General features: G+C 39.0%; 1 long non-coding RNA gene across 1 annotated transcript in view; it reads left to right on the top strand.

Moving 5' to 3' along the window:
* Nucleotides 1-22,829, top strand: part of LOC126045190 (uncharacterized) — a 56,677-nt gene extending 33,848 nt beyond the window's left edge. The window contains exon 3 of the long non-coding RNA XR_007507953.1: nucleotides 22,716-22,829. This is a non-coding gene — a long non-coding RNA (uncharacterized LOC126045190). The remainder of the gene's footprint in view (nucleotides 1-22,715) is intronic.
* The last annotated feature ends 2,846 nt before the right edge of the window (nucleotides 22,830-25,675 follow it).

Here is a 25,675-nt window from a genome sequence, read left to right as displayed (position 1 = left end):
ATGTTATTTTGGTATTTTGACTTGTTTTTAAAGAATTAACATAAGGCCCCTGCAATAGCACTCAGTCACTAGACAAAAACATGTACTGTTGGAGAACATGGTATCAGAAATACCATGTGTATGCTACCATTGCACAAGAAAAAGGAAGAAAGTCCATCTGCTTCAGAGTGCTAAAATGAGGCCCATATTCAAACTTAAATGCATTTTCTTCAGTGAAAGATGCTTTAATTTGTCTTTTTTGATATCTCTACCTGATGCGTATCTGTTTATTACACCATACTGAAATCACTAGGATGATATGACTTTAAAAGCTATGTATTAATTAGTGGACTGGCATGCCAGAGCTAAGGGTAAAGATAATGGGAGATGTACCATTGTCTCTATAGAACTGTTTTGATTTGATTCTAGCCAGTAACAATGGGGAATCATTGCCTTCTGAAAGGCAGTTGGCTACCTAACTGAAATGAATGTAGAAAATTATTTAGTAAAGGACACATGGCAACTCCATCAAAATAATATTATTACCATAGATAGTGCATAATCATCATATTAGTTGGAAAATTTTTGTCGGCATTCCCTCTGCCTCTCTGTGTCTCTTTCCTCTGTTCTTCCCTTTCTCTGTCCCTCTCTCCTTCCCTCTTTCCCTCTTGCTTCCTAAGTTGTTTAGGCATAAACGACTGCAGGAATGAAGTGCTCAAACTGATGCTAAAAACTGCAGGAGGAAAATGTTTCAGATGTATTTTAGTTTGGAGATTTGGGGCTTTATATCTTTTTCATGTTGACATTATTTCATGGAGAGTCAGAGACATTAGGATGCAGCTGCAGATCTTGACATCTGCATTTAGACACATTTAGATATCTACAAGGCATGTATTCAATGAGAGTTGGATATCTAAGCTCTTATTGTGGTCAGCTGGGACCAACTCGCAGTCAGAGGAGTCTGGAAAGCTATTCAGCTGACCATATGTAGAAGATGAACATTGACTGTACTGACTAGTCCATTGTCCATATGCAGACAGCTAGAGCAGTCTGAAAGTACCTAATACCATGGCAGCATGGAGCTACGTGTAATTTACCATGCTTCTCAGCCATGTAGTGTATACCTTGGCAGTCTGCAGATTGAATTCTGCTGTCTATGTTGAAATGAAACAGGGTAACTGCTGACTCAGTATTTCTGAAATGTCATGAAAGGCTTTAAATATAATTCAGTAGAAAAAGAAACATAAATATATATTAAACTCCAAGTAGAATTTCAGGGTTCTTGTATGCTCTAGGTACCAGAATCACTTTGAGCTTGTTAGGTTTTGTTGTCTGTGTGATCCTAATGTGCAATGAAATCAGAATTTGAAAGTTTAAATTTCCTGAGGATTATTTTTTTTTTGTACTCCTACAATCAATCACTGGCTTCAGTAGAGAGGTGATAGCCAGTCATCCTTTCTGATCAGAGTTCAACACACTATTACTTCAGGATCTTTGTTGTACCTGTATTGGGGAACTCAGTTTTAGGTCCATCAGTTTTCCAGCTTTGAAAAACATAACCCTTAGTTTAAAACATTCCTATTTAAAAAAGTAGGATTTTGTATTACAGGTCTTGAGAAAATCTCTATGACTTTGGTGTTACTACGACCCTCTCACAGACAGTCCCTTTTACTGCCACAGGCTTGTGCAGAGGTGTGAGCCACCAGGGTCTAATATGCATTCACATGGAAACTCATCTCCTTTCAGCTCCCAGGAGAAACACTTTTGTCCTTATGAAATCTACAGAAAATTCCCAATTTACATTTGTTAATTAGAAAGCTTTCTTCTAAATAGACTAATTAATTACAGCCACATTTACATTTTAGATTTAAGTGATTATTTTAGAAGATTTTGTAGACTTCTAATTACAAGTGTTGCTATTCTCATTAGGATTTCAAGTGCTGTCCCAAATGAAAATGGCAATTGATCTACTAAACCCCACAGAGTCATCCAGTTTAACTAGTTCTGCGTACTGCCTAATGCACACAAGCAGACACTGCCATGTGACCCAGTGCATGCCAGTGCCAAATAACTGTGGAAGAATACCTCCTCCTAACAGAATCCAAAAAGATCACCCAAGTTCCTGTAAAAGTGGAGTACAGGTTACCCAGGAGGTAAAAGGAGAACTTGCTTGTCTCGCTGCTCAGCTCAATCAGGAGAAAAGAGATCATAATAAAAAAAAGGACTTTTGGTTGAAGATCAGGCATATGGAAACTATATCAGGCTATTTAGGGGCTTCTATGGAAGTTATGACTTACATAAGCAAGCTGCCAACAGGAGCACAGCAAGCAGTGATAGTTCTTCTTACGTAAAGAATTGGAACAAGATGGTAACAAAATAGGGAAAAATTATACAGTAGCTTTAAAGTTAATTTGAAACCTTTTGGCCTTGTATTACTCTTCAGATGCTTATTCCTGAAATGGAATTCAGTTGGTTTAAATATAAAAAATCGTAATAATAGTAATAACAATGACAACAACAACAACAATAATAATAATAATAATGAATTGATGCAGTCCAATAGAACTTAAAATCACTGATTTTCATAACCTAAGGAATCTGTCACCTGTGTACTGGTTGAGGAATGTAAAAATATCATTCACATCCTTTTAAAAGGATAAGTCAAAACCCAGAAAGAAAAGTTTTGCAGAGAGCGGATGTAATTATCCTGTTTTCCAACACTTTGAAGAATCTGAAAGAATAAGAATGAGCCTGCCAGCCTAATTCTTGGGATGCCTGTGTAGAAGGTTGGGTGCCTCAGCTCCTCCCCAGTGAATGACTAATTGGCCACCAGAACAGAACTGCCTCTGCAGGAGAGACTCTGATCCCCCCATCACGGTAGTTTACAACTTGGTTAATGAGGCCAGGTCACCAGTAACCCACTGGGAATCCCATCTCCTGCTGCAAGTACTCTTTCTGTCCAAGAAGGAGCTGAGGGTGAAAGACCTTCCTTAAAATTACCGAATGCCTTTATTTAGAGATGCAGGGACTATTTCAGTTTGAGGAAAACTACTGCAGCAAAGAGGTTCCTCTGGCCAAGAAAAATGGAGTATATATAAATTTGATACAATACAGACCCAAAATAGCATTTTAAATTCCTCATTTTTTTCTGTCAAAGCCAAGAAGCAAAGTTTCATACAGCTCTAACAGCATTGCAACTGTTCCAGGTATTGTGCTTTCCTGCAGCCTTTTGCCTACTGCTGTGCCTTTGAACACTTTGGTTCTTAGCAAGGAAGAGACATTCATAAAATAAAGCTGAAAATGCAGAAATGCCTTACTTCTCTCGGGGCAGAGGGAAGAGACTCAGAACAGAAGAAGAGACTTGACCCCAGAGTCAAGGGCATGGAAATGGACAGTCTCCTCTTTCCTAAACCTTCAGCGTGGGCCTGCCTGAAAAGGAAGCAACACTGGCCAGTCGTGAACGTTATCTTCATGGCAGAATTAACTCCAGTGCTACCTTTCTCTTGGTGCCCATTTCACAACTAATCTCTGCAGTTTGGTTATCAGCTAATATTGCAGCTGATTTCCCGCGATTCTGGCCAACTAAGATGGACTTTGTAATGCAGTTATAACCAGGGATCTCCTCTTTGAATTCGGACTTCTGAGGGAGCTGATCTCACTGTCCAGAATAGCTCCTTTTGTCGCAAGTCAGTTGGAACTTTGTACATAACATTGCATTAGGGATGAATCTTGACTTTTCTCATTTTAAGAATGTATAAAATACCCATGGGGAGTGATTAGGAACCTAAAAATAGCAGTCTGCTATTTCAAGTGGTCAAGATGGGCACCTTGGCTTTCAGATACGACATAGCACCTACAAGACTAGTATCTGGATGTCAAGAAAGATACCCTATGTACATAGGATGTCATTGAGTACCTATATTTAGGCAACTAAATCCCATTCCAAGAGTCATAAATCCCCGTCATGATCAGGACTTAATTTGTATTGTACATAAACACACTCTCTGAATGCGTTGCAAGCAAAGGTGCTAGGCACTGCAGCAAAGAATAAATCATAATATTATTTGAAACACTGGCCAAAGATGCAGAATGGAAGTTCTTATAACCTCAAACCCCATCAATATTCGCATCCAGAAAAATATTATAGAGAAAGGGAGGAAAAACCCCCAACCCAAAACCTAACCATTAAGACAGTCCTTCAAAGCATTCATTTGTAACAAGAAACTAATTACCGGCATCCATGCTAGATGTTTTGTCTTCATTCTGAGTTTTATTTACTGTTTAATGAAGTTGGTTTTCTGTTTTCTTTCATCAGGCAAAAGATGAGGTACAGCAAATGACACAAGCAAATTATGAAATAATCCCTGCAAGTTATACAAGGAGACAGAGAATCCATTCCATGTGATCAGAAAGTACAAAGTGATAATAATAGCAGGTTTGATAGAGGTTATGTCTCACAGCTCTTTAGGTCAGATAATAATGTGTTATGTCATTAAGCTGCGGTATCACTTTCCTGACTATTGTAATTGATGGTTCATGATATAGATATACTATAAAGCAAGTAGTATGTTTTGAAATCCCCATCTATAAAATTGAGATGTGTTTTCTGTAAGCTCTGCATTTCTCTTTGCTCTTCCTTAGGCTATTTCTTTGCCTTTCTGAGTCATGAATAATAAACACAAGCACCTTTATTTGACAGTTCAAAGTAATCTAGCAAATTACACACATATGCATGCATATACATCAACACATACATACATAATAGTATGCACATATATGGTATTACTTACCTATAGTATTCGACATAGTTATATATATAGGTACACACACATTATCATATACATATATTCAAAGAGAGCAAGAGAGTGAAAGAAAGTGAGGAAGATTGTTTAAATGATTTTGGAAATCTTGACTACTGTGCTGATAAACTTTGCCAGTACAGCTAAATAAAAGTAGGCCCAGGAACAGAGGGACAGGGGCACTCTTCTCTAGCTGCCCACACCGCTTAATTGTCACCTGCTTCCCAGAGATGTTTTCAACTACTTAAATTATTTCTCTTCCAAGCACGATTTGGGGAATAGTTTACTCTGGAAATCAACCTCAAAGGACAACTTGGACTAGGCTGGATCTGTTTAATTCCCTTTGTCTTCCTGCCACAGGATCTTAGCAGGCTTTGCGCTTTCAGATACCCCTGTGTATCCCACTTACCCTCATTTTCATGCTCCTCACTTTCCTTTTGTCTGTAGGCTGCAACACAGCCTTCACAGTAACTCTGGTGCTCTGTACTAAAAATAAATCAATACATAAACAAAAATTCTGGTTTATGGCCCAAGGGGCATCCCGTGGAGCCAAGGGAAAACACAAGGCTGTATAATGCGGACATGGCCAGTCTGCTCTGGAGGGTGCTAGCTCTGAGCAGCGTGGGTGACATCCAGCTCTGACATCTAGCTCTCAGCAGTGTAAGTGATGTCCAGTTTATGCCACTTGGCTCTAGGGCCAAGGAGAAGTCCTCTTTTTTTTTAAAGCAGCACGGACAAAACACAAAAAAACGTATAGAGCGTTTTTTATTGAATGTGCATCCAAAGAGCCCAGTTCACATCACTACACAAGCAGCATACTCAGTGAAAATGTTCAGACCTGGCTTTCTGTACGTTTCTTGCATATGCATGAGAACCATTTCTGCAAACTTCAACCTCCCTGAGCTGACAGGCATCCCAAAAGTATGTCTACCATAAGTATGGGAAGAAGCGTGCGCCATATATTTTCACACAAGGTCACAGGATTTTACTCTAAATGAACCATCCATCTTTAGCAGTGGCTACATGTTTTGGATCCTTTTTGGGTGTTGGCTTTGGCTACATCTTTTACAACAGTCCTATCTAGGACCCACCAAATGAAGACAGCCCTTGACCTTAGAGATTCAGACTAAGATATCCACAGAGTCTCTACTGTGAATTTCAGTAACAGATGACTTAATGATGTATTACCTAGTTTGGTACCTTAGGCCAAATCTGCATTATGAGCACTTTGGCAGTGTACAATACCAGGATCCCTACCTGTGAACAGTTGGTCTGTGAATATTATTTATACCAGTGAAACCAGCTTAACAGCACTTTACAGTCTCTCCATAAGAAAGTGAACTATATTAAACCAGAAGAAGTGCAGTTGTGCTGCTACTTCTACCCTGGAGGTTTTTTGCCAGCAGAGCTGTGCCAGTCTCAGAGCACAATATCCCAAGGCTGCATCATTCATGTGTTCTGGAAAGATATTCCCCCACCTCTCCAAGAGTAATGAATTTCCCATTTCTCAGTCATTCCTTGGCTTTCCAGCTAAAGACTACTGTGAGGGTATTAGAATAGGAAGGTTAAAAAGAACAACACTCCTTTTTTTCTGATAAAGTTGTAACCCCGGCCTATGGACTATCTGGATCAACATAACCAAATTCCTGTCTCAGGTATTTTAAAGGTACTTCTCAACTCACAGGATCTCAAGCTAGGATTCTTACCCGGCTTGAGAGGCCAGGACTTTTAAACCTTTACAAAGTGTTATTATAATTCATGATAAAAAATACCAATGCCAACACCTTTTCTGTAGATTTATGGACAACCTCAACAAAACCCCTAACTTTTTAAGAATGACTGACCTAGATAAATGTTATAGACCATCATATATTTGCATGTATATGTGTCTTTATGTATATGTTATGTATGATTCACCCTATTAAATGTTTGCAATTGTATTTGTAAGCAAGTTATTAGACATTTAAAAGTAAAAATCCAACTTTTAAAACTATTCACTTTAATAATTAGAGTGAACATAGGAGGCTACAGCAATTGCACAGAACTGGTGCATTTTAAAGAGGAGAAATTGTAAGTGACAGTAACCCTTTATCAATTCATTCCAAGTCAGTTAATTAAACCTGGAATTATTTAAATAAGGTGACAGTCAAAGGAAAAGGTCATTGTTCCCAACGTTTCAATAGGTCTTCCTCATCTCTGGAGTTTAATTAACTCATTTTGAACAGAATGGTCAAAAGTATGCTAAAACTCATAATTCCTTCCCTGTTTTTTAAATGCAAAATGCCTATTCTCCTTAGGCCTGCACAGTGGCTTTTCAAACCACCAGCAAGTGAAGGAAATTCTCTCCGCCCTCACTAAACCCACAGATTTATACACTTGGAATCCAAAGTAGCCGAAGTAGTGTCTCACCAGTCCATGGCTAACACATACCACTGCTGCAGGGTCCCCACGGCAGTGGATACGCCAGTCTCTAGGTCAGGAAAACATCTGCACAGCATTTTAGTCAAGCACTGAGGCTAAAGGAGCTGGTGGCCTCTCCATTGACCTGCTCTCACCCTGATACTTTGGGGTCATGAAGACCCATCGTCACTGAAAATAGCTGCTAGAGACAGATTCATGTCACTGATTACTTCTCTCTCTCTCTCATCTGCCCACACTCCATTTCACCAGGCCTGCTCTAGAATTCAATCTCTTGATGTGTGAAATTGTGCTGGGATTACATGATGAAACAGACAAGAAGGGGTTGATTCAGAGACTGGAAGAAGCATGCTGAAACAGAGCATGCATCCAAAGAAAGTGTGGGAAAACCCTAGGAGACAAAGCCTACAGAGAAAGCTTTTTGGAAGTTATTAACCAAAATAAATTTAAAGTTATGAGCTGTGGTTTGCTGTTTCTTTCCACATAGAAAATCAAATGAACAGAATTGCACTAACGAAAAACTTGACTCTAAGATTAAATATCTCCTTACAAGAACAACCGGAAAAGTCCTGAATCTTCACCTGGTTAGTCAGTTTGAAAAGAGCAATGGCAGAAATGCCTCTAGTATATGTGCATACACATAACAAACCAATAAGAAATGCTAGGATGCAAATGCTTGTCAATGCGCCAGCTACTTCATGGTAACTTTTTGTGTTTGTACCTTTACTCTACAGTAAGTACCGCTTAGTGAGCTAAAGGTATAGCACCTCATCACTTACTTCTTATACAAGTCAATGAATGTACACAACCCACGCACCATGGAAAAGCAGAGGTGTTATAATCACATTTGCTAACACTGTGATAATTTGGTTTTGTGCTCATACTCTCAAAATTGTAGCAAGGGCAAGGTAAGAACATTAAATAAAAAAAAAAAATGTGCCTGAATCCTTCTGTCTACTGCTACTTTCTCTGAGGAAGATCTGTTGGTCTAGAGAAACAAGAATTGGAGAGATCAGACAAGACACCAAGGGTATGCAGAAGGACATGATAAGAGATCAGTACTCAAGGCAGTGTACCTCTCATTATTGCTCTGATTTTCAGAGAATAAAGAATTTTATGCTAATAAAATATTTTTCCTAAGTTGCAGGCCGTGAACAATTAATAGCAACAGAACATAAGCATTTAATATAAACTTGAAAGGAGTTGCAAAATATTTTGGCAAAAAACTATAAGAGACCTCATACTACTGGCTCTTCTAATTATTCTGTTGTGAAATGCAATGCAAAATTGTACAATCATGTTGTTTCACAGAAGACTTGTGTGATTTTTTTAACTGAAAAGCAAATTTACAGATGGGGTCTTATTTAATGATATGTGCGCAGCTTTCCATAAGATCCTTGTTCCTGTTGCACCCTGGAATCCAACAGTAATCAAGAGAGGTAACTATCACATGGAACACTCTATCTTTTGGTATAAGGAAAAATATCTTCTGTCTTGAGAAAGCTTTTGTGCAATGAAAGATGATTCTGCTCTATAAAGAGTTTACCTGGTTAAAAAAGAGTCCTGTGCCCTTTCATCTCTTACAACTGATAACTTATACTTTACTTTTTCCTTGAATTTTTATGTTTTTCCTTTGTTTTCTCTTTAAAAGATTTCTTACTCTTTTCTTACTCTTTTAATTAACCCAGGAACTGAGTCTTTGTGTCCAGACAAGTTTGCATTTCCTTGTGTTCCTTGCCTTTTTATGTCTTAGCAAATTGTGTGCGGTTTCATTAGTAACCCAAACCTTATGCTTTTCTGCAGTTTACAATAAAAATTGCAGCTGCAGTTTCCTTGAGCCTTTTAGAAAAATGCAGCCACATCTATGAAGCTATGAAACACTATCTGTCAGAGAGGCATTTAACTGAACAAATGGAGGGCAAAAATTAGGCTGGTGAAAAGAAACCACTTTTAATTTCTGGAAATACAGAAGAAATGACTCAGTTCCTTATTCATTGCCATTTTTAATTTTTTGAGCCTTACAACACTTTACCATGACCTGAGGGCAAAGAAAGCAAGTTGGCTGATTCTTTTCCATCATGGAGTTAGAACAACAAAAATTGTTTATGATTTCTAGCAACAGTGTTAAAATACATCAGTGTCTTTATGTGTTTAGTGTTACCACAAACATAATTTGAAAAATCAAATTGCCTTCAGAGGATATATGAAGATAACCATCTTCACAGTTTATTATCTCTTACCATGTCTTATCTGGAACGTTTCAAAAACCTCGGTAACTACTAGACACCTGATCTAGAATTACGAGCACAGTGATCTTCTGGACACACACTGGTAAGACACTGCCCCATCATGTTGATAAGCCCAATGTAAATGATTAGATGAAAACCATGCACAGTTGTAAGATTTAAGAGCACCTGATACACTTTCAGCTTATATGGGAAACAAGCATCATTCAAGTTTTCTACACCACACAGGATCAACAGGTAGAAATGAAATATTAGAAGCACACAGTTCTACAAACTGTATTTACTAGAGAAATCGCAATCACCATAAATTTCTATACAGAGAATATAAGCTCATGCTTTAGTGTGTCAGGTTTACTTATAGAAGTATTATAACATCAGAGCCTCTTCAGCCAAATCTAAAGTACAGATACCAAAACACCAAAGAGGGTGAGGTACATAGATGTCCTTTATACACTGAACGTATGTGCCCACAGAAAAGGCATAGCTCAGCGAAGAGCTCTGAGCAGACAGACTTTATTTCAGCCGGTAACTTTATCTCAGCTGTTGAGTGCTAATTCATCTGTCCCCAGCAGCTCAAAAGCTGTCCCAGAGGAGAACTGAAAACTTTATTGTTTGTTCCATTTCTTAAAAAAAACCACAGAGCCCACGACTTCATGTTGATCTAGTTATGCTACTGAAAGAATAAAGTTAACAATTGTGGTTTTACCCTAGCTTTTCTCTGTCCATAAGGGTGCCAAGAGCCCAGATGTGCATTACACAGCCTTGGTTAAGGCATTTAGTAATGTGGATAAAAGCTGAATTAGGGAACAGATCTGAGTTCTGATCCAAGCTCAAAATATAAATTCTTGGCCTCATTGCCTGCTCCCTCCAAAACAACTTTCTGCTGTATTTTCTAGTAAATGAAGATTGCACTGTGAAAATACAGATATGAGAAAAGACAGCATGGGAGAAATGTTACATTTACTGGATACCAGCTAACTTAATTCAAATCCAAAAGCCTCACAAAAAAACCCCAGAGCTTCTCCTGCTAGGTTTTGTATGAGCTGGCATGTCCTTGTCTTACTGTGTGTGTTATCTCAGGAGACAAATATTTAGATCTGAGATGAAGTAAAAAGGCTAGAAAGAGCTGAGCTCTAGGTCACTTTGATGTGCATTGTTCTAGTTATACTCTTACATTTGCAAGTAACAGAGAAACTAGTTGCGACAATAATCTGTGTGTAATCATTTGATCATTTCCTTCATGTTACTTCTCTTTCCACCATTTGCTTGAGAGATATTCAAAACTACTAAAGCAGAATCAATTGTTATATGAAAAAAATCTTAGATATACATTTGGGAAGAATTTCTGCAGATCATTTATTACACTGAAAATGCAAGGTCTACAGTTTCATAAAGGTTAAAAGGTAAACAGATTAAATGTTCAAATTATATTACATTTGTTGTATTTTTTCATTTGTATAAAATTAATGCTAAACTAGATCCTCTCGAGACTCTAGCAAGAGTCATCTCTGAGTACTTCTGCTGAAATCAATCTAAAAATATTTAGCATTGTGTAAATCCTGTAATAGGAGCATGCATCTTTGTTAGATCTTGCCAATATTAAAAGGATTTACAAAAATCCAGTGTGTTTGGTATAGCACATTCCTCCCACATATTATGATCATTATTAAATTATTTGCAGATCAGAAAATTAATCTGTCCAGCAAATAAAATGAGATAGTTTATTACAAAGTCCTGTGATTGCAGCTGGTTTTCTATGGATACATTAAAAAGTATCACTGTTTAGAAGGATGTGCATTCATTTGTGTGTGTATTTATATTTATATGTATATAAATATATTTAAAAACTAAAACTAAAGTGCTTCCTTCCCCTCAAAAAAAGCTCTCTTTTTAGATATTTCAGAAATGGTTGCTTTAACACATTTCCAATGCATTTTCATTAATATTTTATTCCACCATCTTACGAACCCACTTCAAGTCACAAACAATAACAAGCACAGTTAGACTGCCTACAAATGTAGCCTCTTTTCAGTGACTTCCAAATACATGGGGATTTAGTTCAATAAGGCAGTGCACCTGAATGACAAAAGAACTCAAGTGAACCAAACTGAAAAGCACAACAGCTGTAGGCTTCTGAGCAGACAAAGTGCCTATGTATTCTGGCACTGGGCTGTACTCGAACTAGACCAAAAGCAACACTTTTGCATTCAACTTTTCTTTCACAAAAGTAGGACGCTGAACTTTTCTTGATTGCATATTTTATTTGAGATTTAAGAAGGATTAGTTCTAACTGGCCTGACCATCTCTCTGACTCATTTTTACTCCTTACTATTTTATGGTGCATGCATCTTTTAATCCCTTGCATTTTTTTCTCTTACCAGTGCTACTCCCTACCTAATTTGGCTTCCACATATGAGGTTAGTTCCAATTCTTATTCAGGAATGTCTAGTATCTTTGGCTTCTAGCAGAATATACTACCATTTTTCAAAAAGATAATTTATACTACTACATGCTACATACTCGAGTTTGGCCCATGAATTATAATTGGTGACAAGGGCACCAAATATCCTGATTTGCAGTGAAAGAAAATCTGTAGAGTTTTTTTGCAAAGAAGCAGTCTTTTCATTTTAGTAGTCACAAAAAAGAAACATGATAACATGACAAAAGTGTATCAGATGACTTTCCACATGATTCTTGCTATTTGTTGTTATTTAATATCACAGTAAATAACAAAATAATATAGGCAGTGACAGTGAGAAAAGTGAAATCCCCAAAGATGAGTCAGTTCAGAGTAGAGCTGTAGACCACTCCCCCATTGATAATCTCTTTATTCCCTTTGCGAATAGAGCTATTACTTAGGCTGCTAAGTCTTTACATCACTATTGATACATTCCACTTACATGCTTACAGCAGTCAATGCCTTCTAGCTAAAGCAGATAAAAGATTAAACTGGAAGGGCAACCAATGTTGTAGTATTAAAGGTTTAGTGTTAATTCTAGTTATATATAGTTCATTGTGTGGACTTTTTGAACACTTCCACTAACATTTTGCTTTTATGTGTGAAAATACATAACTTTGTTGCAACAGAATATTTTTCCTAAGCATTTAGAAAACTCTCCCCTCTCAACCATTTCTCAATGCATCTCGACCTAAATTATCATTTTCAGTTGAAATATGGCTCTTTCCAGCTATATGTATTAATAAAACCATAACTAGGTTAAACAAATTAAAATTAATTGCCCATTTTTAAATTTCATTGTAAACCAGTTTCCATTAGAAACCTAACTGTAGAAATGACAACGCATCTCTGCACCGCGTGGTGTATAAGAAAGGTGGGACGTTATTTTCTTTGCTTTACTCCATCAAGTTTGCCTTAGTTCCTGTTTAGAACTGCATGGTAACAAAAACATAATAGATGGATGTTGTTGCTATTTGCTATAAGCTATAAGCACTTTTCCAGGAAGCCTGGAGCTCTTGAATTCTACAACCGTTGTACCTACAATGGTGTAGAGACAGGAGGAAAGGAAAGGTTTGTAGGAAGGAAGTAACTGCAGCCTGTGGAAAGCCCATGCTGGAGCAGAGGAAAAGTGTTGGAGGGAAGGGTTGGCAGAGACAAGCTGCTACGTACTGACCACAACCTCCCTGCGGTCCCCAGCCCCCTGCGCCGCCCAGGGAGGTGGGTAGAGGAGTCAGGAGGGAAGTTGAACCTGGGAAAGGGGGGAGGAAAGGTGTTGTTTCACAGAGTCATAGAATCATTTAGGTTGGAAACGAGATCATGGAGTCCAACTGTCGACCATGCCCACTAAACCATGTCTCGAAGTGCCTTGTCTACGTGCTTTTTGAATACCTCCAGGGATGGTGACTCAACCACTTCCCTGGACAGCCTGTTCCAATGTCTGACAACCCTTTCAGTAACGAAATTTTTCCTAAAGTCCAACCTAAACCTCCCTTGTCACAACTTGAGGCCATTTCCTCTCGTCCTATCTCCAGCCACCTGACAGAAGAGATCAGCACCCACCTCACTACAACCCTCTTCAGGTAGCTGTAGAGAGCGATAAGGTCTCCCCTCAGCCTTCTTTCAGACTAAACAGCCCCAGTTCCCTCAGCCTCTCCCCATAAGACTTGTGCTCTAGACCCTTCACCAGCTTGATTGCCCTTCTCTAGACACGCTCCAGCACCTCCACGTCTTTCCCGTAGTGAGGGGCCCAAAACTGAACACAGGACTCGAGGTGCGGCCTCACCAGTGCCCAGTACAGGGGAACAACCACCTGCCTGTCCCTGCTGGCCACACTATTTCTGATACAGGCCAGGATGCCGTTGGCCTTCTTGGCCACCTGGGCACACTGCTGGCTCATATTCAGCTGCTGTCAACCAGCACCCTCAGGCCTTTTTCTACCAGGCAGCTTTCCAGCCACTCTTCCCCAGGCCTGTAGCGCTGCATGGAGTTGTTGTGACCCAGGTGCAGGACCTGGCTTTTGGCTTCGTTGAACTCTATACAATTGGCCTCGGCCCATTGAGCCAGCCTGTCCAGATCCCTCTGTAGAGCCTCCCTACCCTCCAGCAGATCAACCCTCCCTCCCAACTTGGAATCACCTGCAAACTTACTGAGGGTGCACTCGATCCCCTCATCCAGATCATTGATAAAGATATTAAACAGAACTGGCCCCAGTACTGAGCCCCAGGGAACACCACTTGTGACCGGCTGTCATCTGGATTTATCTCCATTCACCACAACCCTCTGGGCTCGTCCATCCAGCCAGTTTTTTACCCAGCAAAGAGTACACTTGTCTAAGCCATGAGCCACCAGCTTCTCAAGGAGTATGCCGTGAGAGACAGTGTCAGAGGCCTTGCTGAAGTCCAGGTAGACAACATCCACAGCCTTTCCCTCATCCACTAGGTGGGTCACCTGGTCATAGAAGGAGATCAGGTTGGTCAAGCAGGACCTGCCTTTCATGAACCCATGCTGGCTGGGCCTGATGCCCTGGTTGTCCTGCACGTGCCATGTGAGCGCACTCAAGATGAACCGCTCCATAATCTTCCCCGGTACCGAGGTCAGGCTGACAAGCCTGTAGTTCCCTAGATCCTCTCCGACCCTTCTCGTAAATGGGCATCACATTGGCAAGCCTTCAGTCATCTGGGACCTCCCCTGTTGACCAGGACTGCTGATAAATAATGGAGAGTGGCTCGGCAAGCTCCTCTGCCAGCTCCCTCAGTACTCTTGGGTGGATCCCATCTGGTCCCATAGATTTCTGAGTGTCCAGACGGCGTAGCAGGTCACTATTTCCTCCTGGATTATGGGTGGTACATTCTGTTCTCTGTCCCTGTCTTCCCGCTCAGGGGTCTGAGTACCCTGAGGATAACTGGTCTCACTATTAAAGACTGAGGCAAAGAAGACATTAAGTACCTCAGCCTTTTCCTCAACTCTGGTTTGTGTCTTTGTTTCCCACTACTCAAACACTTTATTTTGCAATAACTTAATTATCCCCAAGTTAAGTCTGTTTTGCCCACAACAGTAATTGGGAAGCAGTGTCCCATTTTCTAACTCAGTCCACAAGGTTTCTCATCCTATGTGCTCCCCTGTCCAACAGAGCAGGTAGAGTGAGTGAGCAGCTGGGTGGGAGTTTGGCTGTTATCCAAGGTTAACATCACCACAAACATCGCTGAAAGAAAAGGCAGGTGCTTTCTGTAGAGAGGAGAGGATGCTAATAAGGAACTAAAACAGCCATCTCCTTTGTTCCCAGGTGGTATTTAGCACTGAAATCTATTTCAGACTTGATGGAGAGCCTCTGTGATGAACAGCTTGTCATTCTTTTTCCTGCTATTGCTGATAAAACAGTAGTATCTGAGTTTTTTTGACAATATCTGTTTCCCCTTTTCCAATCTGCCACAGTGTAAACAAACTCAAAGGCAAAATATATTTCAAAGTGTATGTGTTTAAATATGTATGTGTGTATCAAGGTGTATTCATAAGTATATATATATATATATATATATACACACACCAAGACAATTTTTTTCTTTCTTTGGCAATGTTAAAACTTAAGTTTACACAGATAGCCATGAATCCTTGTGCATTGGTGTGTCTCTGGACACACTGCCTAGAATGGGGTTCAGAGCAAGAGGACTCATGCTCACTGGCATGGCAAGGGCAGCCAATTAGAAACACCAAAGAAATATAATATGTTTCAAAATCTGGGTATGTGATACCTATGTTGCAGATTCAGCTAGGTTTTTTGGTTGTGAAACTGAGCTCCAAACCCTGAAATTACTTCCTCCACTTTGACAGTCAGATGGTCCTTTCTTGTAACAGCCCGAAGTTTAAGCAGTGTGTGGTTTAACTCCAGCCAGCAATTAAGCACCACACAGCTGCTTTCTCACTTCCCACCCCCGCTGCAATGAGATGGGGGAAAGAACTGGGGGAAAAAAAAGTAAAACTTGTGGGTTGAGATAAAGGCAGTTTAATAGGATAGAAAATGAAGGGAAAAAATAATACTAATAAAAATAATAGAATATACAAAAGCAGTTACGCACAATACAATTGCTCACCACCCACTGACCGATGCCCAGCCAATCCCCAAGCCACGGTGCCCCCAAGCCAACTCCTCCCAGTTTATATACTGGGCATGATGTAAGACAGTATGGAATACCCCTTTGGCTCTTTCGGGTCAGCTGTCCCTGCTGTGTTCCCCTCCCAGCTTCTTGTGCACTCCCAGCCTCCGCTGGCAGGGCAGAATGAGAAGCTGAAAAGTCCTTGACTTAGTATAAACACTGCTTAGCAACAACTGAAACATCAGTGTGTTATCAACATTATTCTCATCCTAAATCCAAAACACAGCACTATACCAGCTACTAACAAGTAATTTAACTTTTTTCCAGCCAAAATCAGGACAAGCAGTCATGCAGAATGGGATGTCTGAAGTTCTTCTACTTCTGAGGTCTTTAGTCCCATAAATAGCCTCCACTTCCAGAAATATGCCCTAGTCACAAGCCTAGAGGGGAGGAGGAGAGAGGGTAAAGCAGAGTTGCTGTTCAGGAATACAGTATTCATGGACCCAGAATGGAAGAGATCAAGATGCAATATTTTTTTTATTAAGGCATCAATTGTTTGAGAGTCAGTGTAGGAGAGTGAACCTAAAAGAGAATGAACATGTTTCACTTGTAAGAAATAGGGAAACACCAATTCTTTATATTTCTTTATATTTATATTCTTTATTCTGTTATATCCCATAACAGCTTGAAACGAGGACATCAATAAAATTTATTTTATAATAAATATAATGTATATATAATAACAGTCATCAAACTGTTGACAATAATTTTCTTTCTGGTTTAGGCCAGTTCCAAGGTACTCTGCATGAGTTGCTTGAGCTTTTGAAGATTCTTTTCCTGATATTGGAAACCAAGAATGGCCATTCTCCTTCTTATCTAGAAATACAACTTGCATTACTAAAGTAGAAGATGCTCAGGCAGAGTCGTAAGCTCTAGACTTATCCCCAAACTAAGAAATTAATTAAACGTGGTATCTGCTAATTTTTCTCAGCATTACCTACTTCCCTCTAATCAAAAGTTTAGTGTATGCAGTCCAGTATTAAGAAATAGAGATGGGAAAGATAGATATGAGGTACACTACTTTATGGCCAGTGTGGAAAACTTTCGCTTTCCACATCTTAGTAGATGCAGTCTGGAAGAGTCTGGGGATCTAACCTGAAGTCAGCAGTTTTCAGTACGGGTAGAAGCTGCACTCAACTTGTAGCCTAGAAGGCGGCAAAAGGAAACTCCATCAGTGTGTTTCTGCATTTCAAAGTCAGGACACTTTTATTTCTTGATTTATGTAAGATGAGACAAGACAGTGTGAGAGACCTTGGGAGGGGAGCTAATCAGAAATACTTGTGCAGACTGTAGGACTCAATAAAAACCAGCAACTTTATGAATTGAAAATATTTTTGAAGGTAGGAGGGATTTGCATTCATGCTGACAGCTCCTGTATCAAGTTTAGCCCAGTGGGAATTGAAACCGCTGAGATATTAAACCTTGAAAAGAGGGATTTATAATGGAAAGGCTGACAGAACTTTAATTATACCCAGTAGCACTTTAAGCATACTTAAATGTACTATGTTTTTATAAGGACATTATAAAAACCAAAGGGATAGAGGTCACAAATTAGATTGTGCTGGAGTAACCACTGGAACATCTAAGCCTTTAGGCCACTTTTTGGCTCATGTTGGCTGACTGAGAGATAAAAAGTCACATACCTGAGAATCCAGGTAATATTAGACAACAAGAGCTCATGATTTTAAAATTATTTCACTAACAATATTCACATTTTTTTTTTTTTTCCTTGGGAATGTATAATTGGTAGTCTTTTGCCTTATACAAATACATGAAAAAAAATCAAAATAAGGATAAAGAATCCTTTCCTTATTCAGAGAGTTTTATGCCCAACCCACCTAGTACGTTATTATACTAGCAGGAATATACAATGCCACTAAGAATCTGTTATATCATACCTTTGTGATTTGTTCATTTTCAAAGCTCACATATTTTGAGGCTTCCAGTGTATAATATTGTTAAATACTATAATATATTAACAAATAGCCTGCATATAAACATCTGATTTTTAAAGCAAAAATTTAACACTAGAGAAAGGAGCAAGATTGACATCCCTGGTAAACGAACTTGTTTTCGTACAGAGCTGCACTCTGTCAAACGTCTCAATCACAGCAGTGAGTTTAGGACACAAGCCCTAAAACCAGAAGCCAGCAAATTTGTCTCCTGAAGAGGTCACAGTGACCAAAGATATCTCATTAGAAAGGATTCATTTCAAATTTCAAATGGACTGAATCACCTTCTGGTCATGAAGGAAATGAAGGACTATAAAAATTAGTTTGGATGAATCAGTATATGTCAACAAATCCAAGTTCCCCAAGTAAGCACCAACAAGGAGTCTTATAAATACACATGTATTTTATATATTCTGTTACAAAAGTTAAAATGTTGTACTACAAGTAATGACTTGTCGATAGGTTCAGCTCTTCTGCTTTAGCAAAGAATACCAGAGGACAGCTGTCCTCTGTGCTCATGTAGCCCTTAAGCAATTAGTTTATGGAAAGTGAGACTGTGAGATAGAAGAAGAATACATTCAGGCTTCACTCTTGGCTCTCTGAAGCTCAATGGTTAAAAAATAGTTATCAATGGTACCAAGATTTAGCATGTCCCATTTAAGGCAACATGACTCCCCATGACACACAGGTCAGCTCTTTCACAGGCTTGGCTTCTATTCCCAGCCAGGACCAAGCCAAGAGTGAATGAATGGCTTCCCAGCCACCCAATTTGTAAAAGAAAGGGGAGACTACTGACTGGTTCATAGGGAAGCTGTGCAGCTTAGTTATAAAAGTAGTGTAGTTAACAAAAAAATAATGTGGTTAACAAAAAGATTTTGTAGAAGACAGCGTATTCAATAAGAAGAGAGGTTGTTTCATACTCTAATCTCCAGTTATAAATATCTTCAATAAGTCAAAAGGCATATTAGAAAGAAGGATAACATTCTCCATTTTTCATAGTATCTATTACGTCTCTTTCTTGGCACACTTTAAGGATAAAGCTAACAGGAAAACACAGACTGCGTTTTGTCAAGTATTTCTAGGATTAATTGCTTAAATTTTTTACACAGAATGAGAACTAGATCTTTTCACAAACATTTTTGAAAAGCGCATGAGACCAAGAGTCTTCTGTAATCCAAAGACCTTAAGCTAAGACATGCAAAATCACCATGGTTTGCCCTGCTTTGACAAATGCAGATTGAGGATTTCATGTAGTCTAGATAAACAATTTACCACTGTTATGAATAGTGGTTGATAGCTAACAGTGAGTTATAGCTAATATCACTAATATTAACTAACCTGCAAGTACTTAGCTACCCTGCAGTCTCAAGCTCCACCTTGGTACTTTTCCAACCAAAGCTATGTCAGAACCACTGCTCCTAAGAATAGTTTTGATTTCAGCAAAAAAAGTATTTTCACATAAAACTCAGCCAGCACTTATAAATAAAAAATATTCTGTGCTAAGCAGTTTTAATGTCTCAGCTTCAAAAGACAGGAATGTTAATCGAAAAGACCAAGGTATTCATCACTCTAGTTTGTACTTGGGTTGTGTCTACTATGGTTTCCAACTATTTAGAGATACCGAATAGATAACATAAAAAGCATAGAAATACAGTCAGGAGACAAGGGATCTAATCAACGATGCATCAAGGACCAATTCTTATTTCTTTATTCATTTGTTTATCCATTATTATTATCTTGGGATGGTTAAAAGACACTCATTTATCAACTCTCCTTATTGCCAGTCAAATTTGAGGTCTTCGCAGTTTGTTCACTGTTAGAAGCGTGGGGAATAGAAAACAGATTTTTCTTTGCTTTGGACTGCAATAACATTTCTAGTACTACCTAACCTCCCTCTTTCTCTGAACATTGTGAGTCAGGCTGACTCACATTCCTGCTTTCTCTAGACCATACTGTGAAAACGCATGCATAGATTTACTGCATTTTGGCAAAAGCTGTGAGCTGAAACCTGTGGGACTTTGTGCAGGGCTGTCTTGCAAGGCTGGGGGAAATGCAAGCTGGACATTTGTAAAAGACTGCAAAATGGGAGAGGGGGAGTACAGTCATGGGCCAGCTCCACCAGTAAGACTGCCACTATACATAGGAACATACCACACATACAAAATTTCAAAGGTAAATGTAGATGTGTCTCTTCAGGTGTACCTAAAGGAATCACACAGTTTAACCTTCACATTTCAAAACGTGAAGTTGGCCCTGTCACTTGGGAGAGCAGCCAGTAACTGACTGTATCTGTAGGAGCGTGATATTGCAGAAATTTCCTTCATGCTCCTACTGCACTGCTACAGCCAGTTCATATTCTGCAGCCAAATATCCTCTGGAAACAGTACTGCATTTGAACTACTCCTCTCTCTTTTTTCTTTTTTTTCTTTTTAAAATATCCATTGACTCCCTTTGCATATATCAAATAGCATTTTATGGCACACTGTTGTGCTGATGTAGATACAGGAAAAGCAGTAAGCATAATGTATAGGCCATGCAGAGTGATTTATTGAACTGGCTGTTTGGTGAAAAACTAAGCAGAGGGCTAACCTGATTTATGGTTCTAATTTTGTTTGGTCACAATATTACTTGCCTTTTTTGTAGTATGAAAAGATTACTATGAACGATAAACTTCAAAGAATCATTACCTCTGGCATTTGTAAGTGTGCTCAAATTGAGTACTTAATTACAAAATCTCAAATGCATGTTTTCTACAACTTTTACCTTATTAGGGAAGAGCTGTTTAAATATCTGCCTCATAGAAATGAGCACAATATTCTAGGGCAGCAAGCAAAAATGCAAAATCAACTTGTTCTTTAAAAACTAATTAAAATTATTTGTTATGCACTTTTCAACCTTGTAAAATGTGATGATACTAGAATACAAACAAATGTGTATTCTGCTGACAACAGATAATACTCACCGAGAGCTCACTTAAATCAGGTAACAATTAATTTATTTTCCTGCAAAATTCAACAGCATCTATTAAGGTTTTTTCATTAAAAAACATTTATAATACCAGCACTCTGAGGGAGGGACTGAGAGAAAAACCATACTACTATTAAAAACACAGTTCTTGGAATTCAATTATATGAGTGACTGAAATTGCAAGGAAGAAGCAATGCATTTCATATTTCAATCAGTACTCACTTTATATTTAAAATATATTTGTTATATCTACGGTTGTGTGTATAATTCACATTAAGCAGGATTAGATCTGCTATACGAAGCTTCCTGCAGCAAACAGTTCCTAAGAAAACTTCTCTCTCTAAGCAATTCATTATTGCAGAATAAACATCAACTCCACTTTTTCATTTCTTTTAACTTTTCATAATTGTGTATCACAATAAACAAGATGACCTGCTATGGGACTAATATTTTTCACCCAAGGATTTAAAATACCTGTGTTTGGAGTGAGTAATCAAACACTGCAAGAATACTCCACTGCATCTGTAATCTGTAATTGTATTTATAAATAAAGCAGATAGAAACAAAGGTTTGTTCCCTGCCACAACTGATCCTAGACCTATCGAGAGATTCCAGCCAGGCTCAAAGTGATCTTGGGAGAATGTGTTCCTGCCCACAGACCTCTGAGGAGCTCTGTCTTCCTTAAACCAATGGGGTATTTCACTGATTTGCATCCTTATACATTGCTCTATGTATAACAATAAATGCCATTATAAAAAAGTGTGCCGTATGCAAGATATGAGGAGTGCTGCCAGCTGTTCAAGGACCAATCTCCCGGTGAAAGAAGTTTCAGTCTCCTTTGCAGGTTCAGCCTTGCCTACAGGAAAGCACTTTGCTTGCTTTTTCCTCCATGCCAGCCATGCGTATTTGGCCGAAGAGAAGATCAGGGCACACAAACTTCCTACAGTTTCCCCGAGAAAGTGGAGGTCCTATACTGAAATCCAAGAAGGAGAGGCAGTATGTGGGTTAAAAGCAGATGAGAGGATAAGGGGGAGAAGGATAGATAAGGGGGGAGGCTGAAGGAATAAGCAGGAATGGGGCAGAAAACTTATTATAAGCATCCGTGAGAGCCTGGAACCAGCAGGCAGCTGGCAAGATCTCCTGTTGGTGTGTTAGGCCTCGCGTATATTAAGTATCAAATAATATTGAATGCACGTGCTAGTCACCATTGCTGAGAAATCGCCTTTGGCGTCTTCTTCCTTGTTTTTGGAAGGCTTGTAAAACATGAGATCACTACAATTACCAGTTCTAGGTCATGACTGCACAAGCTGTTGAACAAGTACTGCTGCATAGGCAATAACTCGTGGCAAGTGGGGGAGAAGAGCGAATAGATTGGCCCTGGAAACTCCCTTGCTACTAGAGAAATCACGAAGGAGAATTGCACCTTCAGTGACTTCCTGATAAGAAGGCTGTGATTTCAGGAAACATACTGACTCTCAGGCAAGACTGAGAAGCAGAATTATGAACCTTATCTGTAAGTCATCACATCGATTACAATGGAAATGAGGGAGAAATCCTAGTGCTATATAGGGCTAGAGGAAAGAAAGAGGTGAAGTTGCCTTCTAGAAATTCCGTTTCTAGTTCCCCAGGCTGGTGCATTTCAAAACAACTTTTGGCTAGGCACAGCTGAACTACACGGATGACAGCTTGCCTTCAAATATAGCTTACACTACCTTTTATGTGTTGCTCTACTTGTCTCCGGCCAGCTTGTGTGGGAGGCTCACAGGACCACCTCCTGCTTTTGGAAAGGAATTGGATCTTGCAGGCATCATCAAGTCCCCTTCCAGCAGAGAGCAAGTTGCAGTGAATCATCCCATGGCTCGGCAGCCACACAGAGAGCTCTCCATTCGCAACGTTAATAGGAAGCAAGCCAGTTTAATACGTTGCAGGCCTGCCCCACAGCGTTCACGTTCTGTTTCAGGCGTGCTGCAGCAAGGTGAGGTACCGACTTCTGCGCCTTCACAAAGTTGCAATTTTAAAGGCTAACTACAAGTCTTGCAATAAATGATAGGTGAGTTATAGGTTTCCATGACCATCCAGCAGATAGAATCAAACACGACTTTTCATATGCTCTTGACCATGCTTCCTCAGTATTCTGAGGAAGACGAAAACACTCTATAAAGCTGATCAAAGCAGTCTGGCTGGTCTTTTTTTTTTTTTTTTTTTTTTTTTTTTGACAAGCAGAACCTAGGAAAGATGGTCACAAACTCCGTTGTTTTAACATTTATGGTACCTGGGCTGTCCTTTGAGAAGATGTCTCCCATTTTATCAGGCAGGAGAGGAAGCAACGAGCAGAAAGAGTAACAGTGAAAAGATGAAGGTTGAAGGGAATAAAAAAGCCAAAGGAAAAGAATGGTATATAGGATCAACACAGCCAAAGCAGACTGAGGACATCAAGAAAGGTGCAGGGACCCTTTCTGGCAAGCAGGTGCACAGGGACTGGAAAGGAAACTAGAAGATGCAGCAAAGTTTGTTGATAAAAACAAAACTCGTTATACTTCTTGCTCATGCCATCAGCAACTCTCTCCCTGACGCTGTGTGAACTAACATTCTCCTTTACAAGTGCTCATTAAAATGGAAACTACTTTCTCATTCTTCGAGGCAGGGCACTATGATAAATGGTAACTCTCTCAACTGATACCTTACTCATGTGTTGTAAGTTTCCTAGGTAAAAACCTTATCTAATAAATGGTGCTTTTTTTGCCCTGAACAGCAGCATGTTGTGTGACTTAGAGGACTGGTCTCTGGAAACTTGTGAGCAAGTAGACTATAGTCAGAGCTAGTGTCCTTCCCCTTTATAGTCCTCTGTGGAGCTCAAATGCTAAAGGCTTCTTTAACATGCTGTACATTTTCTCATTTTTTAAAATTGAAATATGCAATTTACAATTCTGTTTTTATGTTCCATTATATATCATAAAATTAATTATTCCTCAATCTGTTTTGAATTCTTCTAGTTTGCATATCAAGTGTTTCTCTTATTGGGAAAAAAAAAAAAAATCCTTGAATTTTGTTCCAATAAAAACAAAGGAATCCTTAATATTGACTGCTCATACCTTCGCACATTTCAAAGTACCACCTTCCTTTGCAGTGTCTGAACAGCCTTCCTTTAGGATTTTGCTTTTTAAAATGTTAATGACTTCCTCCTCCTAGGAGATGACTGTTTCTGGGTAAGTTTGTCAATCAGCATTATATTTGTATAGATACAGTATTAAACACTATACATTTACATGGCAAATACAAACCATATCAATCAGTCGGTCTAGAGAGTTCTCAGTAATCTGTGCCTGTACTTTTCGTGGCCCGAGGGAATACTATGAAAGAGATCTGCGAATATTCATTCAAATGCAAATCTGAATTTCACATCACCCTTACGAGTGACCCATTTGTTTTTGCTTTCCTTGAACATTAAAGCAGTCAAGCAAATACATGAGAAATTGTATCCACCAAAACCTAGACAGAGCCACGTCTGACCTAATCCAGCATTGACCATAGTCCCGCTTCAAGCAGGTTGGCCTAGATGATCTTCCAACCAGCATTTTTATGATTTCATGAGTCTATGATTCTGAAGCTAATTTCCACACACACACACAGGCACACACCTCCACATCCACAAAACTGAACACGTTGTAACTCTATGCTACATGCTAGTCAATGATCAAAACCAGCAGCAAGTGAATGCGCGTAACTAAATTATATCTTCTCAGAACTGCACGTTCAGTTTGACCACTAGCAGGTCACGGTGAACTGACAAACCACCTAAATAAGCTATACCATCAAAATTATATTTTTCATGAATCTGTCAAGTTGAAGGAGTTACAGTGCTTGAGAGGAGCGAAATAAATTTCTGTGTCTTCAGAGGGGAAAATATTGTTGAGTAGCTACTGATTTTTGTACAATGTCCATTACTAGGGGAAAATTTGATGAAAGAATAAGTTTTCACAGACACAACAAAAATTGATATATTTGATGGAATACAGCCAACTCAAGGGATTGTATTACAAGGAGTTTTACTGGACCGTAAGGAGGTTCTTAGTAGGCTTTCCCAAAAATCTGAGACCAAACATATTTAACATTTTTATATGTGAGTTAGGCAAGCAATATAGCTCTGTTGAAATGACATTTGCTGATGACATGAAGTTGCATTACACGTCAGTAAAAAGGAATGTTGCAATATTTTGTAGAAACAGGTAAATTGCTCTGGAGATTACAGTAAAGAAAATGGTTTAAAAATTAATTGTACAAAGTACAAAGTGATGCACTGAGGGATGAATACCCAGAACTGCTTTGACACCTGTAAGTTTGCTAGCTAGAAATGGCAGAATAGAGAGCCCTGTATGTAGCATTATGACTATGTCCCTCTGCTACCTATAATGCATCAAATGAAGTATTTGTAATTTCTCTCGGTTTTGTTGCTTGGGTGGTTTTTTTTCATGTCGTTTTAGAGTTTCAATTCACGTGACAAAGAAATGACCGTATGAGATTAGGTAAGTGGTCAAAAGTACAATTTAGAAACTGCAGATATTCATAATAAAACAGTTTATTTGACAAAAAAAAATATATTTACTACAAACTGCAATCCGCTCCCTGAAAAATGAATAAAATAAAATTTGAAATTAAATAAATAGATGAATATACATGGTATTGGAAAAGTTCTAAGATAGATTTC

This window comes from Accipiter gentilis, chromosome 13 (assembly GCF_929443795.1).
Source record: "Accipiter gentilis chromosome 13, bAccGen1.1, whole genome shotgun sequence".
Taxonomy (NCBI): Eukaryota; Metazoa; Chordata; class Aves; order Accipitriformes; family Accipitridae; genus Astur; species Astur gentilis.
This window is presented reverse-complemented; position numbering and strand designations above follow the sequence as displayed.